This window comes from Hypanus sabinus, chromosome 8 (genome assembly GCF_030144855.1).
Source record: "Hypanus sabinus isolate sHypSab1 chromosome 8, sHypSab1.hap1, whole genome shotgun sequence".
Lineage (NCBI taxonomy): Eukaryota > Metazoa > Chordata > Chondrichthyes > Myliobatiformes > Dasyatidae > Hypanus > Hypanus sabinus.
The window spans coordinates 158,694,999-158,700,998 of NC_082713.1; positions in this window are offsets into that span (position 1 = coordinate 158,694,999).

Genomic DNA, 6,000 nt, shown 5'->3' on the forward strand with positions numbered 1-6,000 from the left:
GAGGTACTCCGAGGAGGGGGGATGAAGCTAGATGTGCTTGGTTGACCACTCGGAGGGTCCTGAGCTGCGAGTCGAGGAGTTCGGAGGGGAGCGAATGATGGCCAGAAGACTTCAGTAATTGAGCTCCAACGGTTGTGCACGAAGTGGTTTGGACTTTAATAAGTTTGACACCTTTTCTGTATTTTTTTCTTCATATATACTATATCATTATTAATCACTTAGTTATAGTAACCTTTATAAATTGTACTCATTTAATCGCTTATGGTGTACTGTCTGTTTTTGGGCGAGGCAAGGACTTCACACAGCATCCACACCAGCTGATTACCCAGTATGGCGGGGCCGAAGGCTGCTCCCCCTAGACGAGAACGAGCTGAGCAAGCCTGAGGCAACCCAGGGGGTTACAGGTGGAAGGTGTTTTCTTAATGCTTGATGGGTGGAAGATGCTGATGCTTTGTTTTGCTGAAGTAAGTAGGGGAGGGAGAGGATTGTTGCTTTGCTGCTGCTAGTGCATGGGAGGGTGGAAAGGGGGGCTTTGGGGTTCTAACATTTTTACTGGCACTTGATCTGTAGGGCACTTTTCTGTTTTCATGGATGTCTGTGAAGAAAAAGAATTTCAGGATGTATATTGCATACATTTCTCTAATATTAAATGGAACTATTGAACAATCAAGACTATCAACCTCCGCTTTAAATATACAGTACCTAATGACTTGGCCTCCACAGCCATCTGTGGCAATGAATTCTACAGATTCACCACCCTCTGGCTAAAGAAAGTCCTGCTCATCTCCATTCTAAAGGGACGTTCCTCTATTCTAAGATGTCCTGTCTGTATCCACTCTTTCCAGGCCTTTCAATATTCGATAGGTTGCAATGAATACTGGGGCATAGGCTGCTGACAATAGCTTGCACGAGTGTTCTGTACTGGGCCAGTCTTTCATGGTGTCTCCAGCTGTAGCCCACTTTCTTGGTGTATCCTTCCTCTCTGAGAGATGAGCTCTATAGAGTTTCTGTTGGTGTTTCTCTAAGACTGGGTTTTTAAGGAATGGGTTTGCTAGCCCCTTGCCCAACCCCTCCTCCTTTCACAGCCAGGCTGGGGACTTTCCATGGTTGAGTTTCCAGGAAGATCATCCCTCATAAATGTTCATGGGGGGGCGGTGTGTGTGTGTGTGTGTGTGTGTGTGTGTGTGTGTGTGTCTGTGTGTGTGTGTGTGTGTGTGTGTGTGTGTGTGTGTGTGTGTGTGTGTGTATATATGCGTGCTCACCCTTAACTCCGGGTGGAGTTCATAAATATTGTCTCTAAAAATCTGCATTAGTAGTTTTCCCACCACTGATAATTCCCAGAATGATCTTTATTTCCTTTCTTGAACAAAGGAATAACAGTTACCATCCTCCAATCTTCTTCTACTACTCCTGTGGCTTGTGAGGATACAAAAATACAAAAATCACCACCAATGATGCAACTATCTCTTCCCTTGCTTCCCGTAGTAAACAAAGGTGGTATTGTCTTCTCCACACTTTTTTCTTACGATCGCAAAATGCTGCTGGACATTAAGAACTTGAAGTACTACAGGTCTACTCCATCAGCTCATTGGTGAAGAAACTGAAGGAGTTGGGCTTGGCGTGGATCGTGTTGCTGTCTGCTATAGAGGGGTGTCAAAGGTGGTGCAGAAAGGCGGTATGCAGTCAAACAGTGAGTGATGTCTTAATCACTTTTCTTGTGAACGTGAATCTCTATTGGACATTAGTAATGTGGAACGCTGCGAGTCTGGTTCACTAGTTTATTGGCAAGCCAACTACAGGGGAGCTGAGTGGCCTTGGTCATAATGAGGACTTGACCACAAGCTGCAGTGTTGCCTGTTTGCAGTGGTCCAGATAGAGGCATCAGAGTCGGTATGGTGCGGCGTCCATGCTGTTGATGGGGCTGGTTTCCACTGTTCACTCAGCAGAAGACTAGACTTCAAGCTGCCTAGGAGAGAGGTGTCAGAAACAGTGTGGCACAACATTGGTGCTGTCCTTCAGTGTTTGCTGGGTGGAAGACAAGCTGCTGACTGCTGCAACATTCATGGAATCGGACTTTGACAATATATTTGGTTGAATGACAATTAAACTTAGACTTGAACTTACAAAATGATGGAGAAGAACAGCCTGAAAGGTTGACTGTTTATTCCTTCCTATAGATTCCACCTGACCTGCTCAGTTCCTCCAGCATTTTGAATGTGCTACTCTGAATTTCCAACATCTGCAGAACCCCTTGTGTTTATGTTCTAGTGCATCAGCTTGTTCTGTGGTGGCCTGACATCTGTCAAGTTCTCTCTCACTGGTGAATACTGAAGCAAAGTATTTTTTAAAGATCACTCCTATCTTCTCTAACTCGAGAAATACGTTTCCTCTTTTATTCCTGATTGGTCCAACCCTTGATCTAGTCACCCCCGTGTATTTCATATATGCATAGAACACTTCGGGGTTTTCCTTAAATCTACTTTCCAGGGCCTTCTCATGTCCCATTCTAGTTCTTTATTGGCAAACATTTCACTCTCCAGAGTCATGGATGAACTTTGTTTCCTAAACCTTAAGTATTCACTTGTCAACAATGATTCCTTCACTCTACCATCTTCCTTTGCCTCAATGAGACAAACCTATCCAGAGCCCCAACAAGTTCCCCCTTAACAACCTCCACATTCCCATTGTATATTTCCAAGTATATCCATTCCCAATTTGTGCTCCAAAGTTCTTGCCTAATAGCATCATAATTAACATTCTCCCAATTACAGTAAGTACTTCTGCATACCAACTGCTCTTCTCCTTCTCCAAGTCTATGCTAAAGATCAGAGAGCTGTGCTCACTGGCTCTTAAATACACGCCCAATATCTACTGAACTACATCCATGGAATATCCTTTGCCTATCCTGCTTGTTACTTCCTCAAACTATTCCAACAGGTGTGTTAAGCAAGATCTCTCAAGTTTAAGGAAACCATGCTGACTTTGGGTCTCCAAATACCATGCAACCTTATCCTTAGTAATGGATGCTAAGATCTTATCAACCACTAAAGTCAGGTTAATTGAACCATAATTTCTTGTCTTTTGCCTTCCTCCCTTCTTAGAGAGTGGAGTGATATAAGCAATTTTCCAATCCTCTAGAATCATTCCCGGTTCTAGTGATTGTTGAATGACCACTACTAATGTATCCATAATCTCCTCAGTTACCTCCTTCAGAACCCCATGGTGTAGTCCATCTGATCCATATGCCTTTTCACTTTCTGACCATTTGTCTTCACATGTACCTTCTCCATAGAAGTACAATTATACTCACTTCTGTCTCCTGATTCTCGAATTTCTAGCAGGTTGCTTGTGTCTTCCACAGTGATGACTGATGCAAGATACAGTTGGTTTCTCCACTATTTCGTTCTTCCCCATTACTAGTTCTCCAGCGTCTTTTTCCAGTGGTCCATTGTCTCTCTTTTACTCTTTATACATCTGAAAAAAGCTCTTTGAGATTATTAAGCTAGTGAACCTTCACTTTTTATCTTTTCTCCCCTTATTGCCCTTTTAGTGCCTTCTGTTGGTTTGTAAGCATTTCCTAATCCTCTATCTTCTCACTAGTATCCTCTCTCTTTTGCTTTATGCAGTCTTTGATTTCCATTTCCCGTCATGTTTTGTCTGATCCTCCTTTTTGAAAGCTTCTTCTTTTTGATGAACTGATCCTGTATTTTCTGAACTACTCCCAGAAACTCCTGCCATCATTCCTGCTAGTCTGCCCTTCCAATCAATCAGTGCCCAAGAAGAACACAGTGAGCGGCCTCAACAATATCCCCCAGTGGTACTCACATCCACTGTGATGAAGTATTTTGAGAGATGGGTCAACTCCTGCCTGAGCAAGGACCAGTAACTGCTGCAATTTGCTTATTGCCACAATAGGTGTAGAGTTGATGCAATCTCACTGGCTCTCCACTTGGCCTTGGGTCACCTGGACAATAGTAATACCTATGTTAGGCTACATTTCTTGACTACAGCTCAGCGTTCAACACAATTATACCCTCAGCTCTAATCAAAAAGCTCCAAAACCTGGGCCTCTGTACCTCCCTTTGCAACATTTCCTCCTTGCTGACAAACAACACTGACACACATTTAGGATGCATGCTTAGCCCACTGCTTTACTCTCTCTACACCCACAATTATGTGGCTTGGCACAGCTCAAACACCATCTATAAGTTTGCCATCTGGAGGAACTTCAAATAGCGATGAGGAGACATTCAAGAGTGAGACAGATCAGCTGGTTGAGTGGTGCTGCAGCAACAACCTTGCACTCATCATCAGTAAGCCCAAGGAATTGGTTGTTGACTTCAGGAAGGGGAAGTCGAAGAAACACTCACCAGTTCTCAATGAGGGTTCTGCAGAGGGGAGGGTAAGCAGTTTCAAGTTCCTGAGTGTTAACATCTCTAAGGATCTATCCTGGGCCAAACATACTGATGCAATTACAAAGAAAGCATGACAGTAGCTATGTTACATTAGTAGTCTGAGGAGAATTGGTATGTCAGCAAAGACACTTGCAAATTTCTACAGATGCACTGTGGAGACCATTTTAACTAGTTACATTTCTGTCTGGTATGGAGGGGCCACTCCCCAGAATCAGAAAAAGCAGCAGAAAGTTGTAAACTCAGCCAGCTTCATCATGGACACTAGACTCCTCAGCAACGAGGACACCTACGAAAGGTAACACCTCAGAAAGGTGTCATCCATTATTTAAGACCCCCATCACCAAGGACATGCCCTTTTCTCATTGCTATCATTAAGGAGCAGGTATGGGAGCCTGAAAACTCATACTCTACAGGCCTGCTCCACCAATCATTAAGATTATAGCTGAATCATTGTTGGTTTCAACATCACATTCACAGTCACCACACAACTGACTCCCTTATCGGTTAAATATCTGGCATCATCTACCTTGAATATATTCAATGACCAGAGTTCCCTACCTCTAGAAAGGGGCTTCCCAACTTTTTTTATGCCAATGAGCCAACTGAGGGATCAGTGAAACCCAGGTTGGAGAGAATTCCAGATTCACTTCCATCGTTTGTTGCTGTCTGGAACATGGAAAGTGTTTTGGAGTTCTTTGGCATTGCTTCTTCGTTAACAGATTAATTCACTATATAAAGAAAAGATTTCAAATAACTTACTACAGTAACTTACAGACTGATTTTAAAGTTCTTTGTTTAGAAATGCCTGAATTAAGGAGAAAAATGTATCCACAAAATATCCTGCAATGCTATCAGTCCTTTGATGCTTTTGTTCAAGTTTCCTGTGTCTCTGGCTGTGCACCCCGGTGCTTGCCTGTCTTTCTGCTCTTAGACCCCTTATTCCCACCTTGTTCAGGTCTGCTGCTGCTCTTCTGTTGTCCCCCGATGCCTAGTCTGTCAACTAGCTCTCAGACACCTGTCCCTGGTCCTTCTCAGTTTTGCTGCTGCTCTGTGCTCTGCTTTGCTCCTTGGTGTGACATGTTTCTGCATCAGTCCCTGCTATTGTCCTAATGGGCGTCATCACTGAGCGAGAAGAAAAGGCCAGTAACTACACATAAAAGGAAACAGAACATCTGGAATAAATATTTTACAACCTTCCGACCTCAACAGTATAATCAACAACTTCATTGAAGATTTTAAGCATTTCCTGTTTATACTTTAGGTTTCTAGTGTTCTAGATTTTCTTCATTTTTTTGGCTACTACACATTGAGCACATCCATCAGGATCATCTGCCAAAGGCTGCATTGAATGGCTAACTCAGAGCTGCTGATGGCCCACTTTAAGGGGAAAGCTTCAAACCAGTATCAAAGTCTCAAAAACGTCATTATTCACATTGGCATATGGGAGAATACTGCTCCCAGCTGGCTGATTGGGAGAGGTCTGGGCAAAGTCAGTGTCGTCACTGGGCAGCCCCCGCCCAAGTACTGCAGATAGATCAGAATGTAGAGGCTGTGGATACCTTCTATATCCTGACTGTGAGAAGGT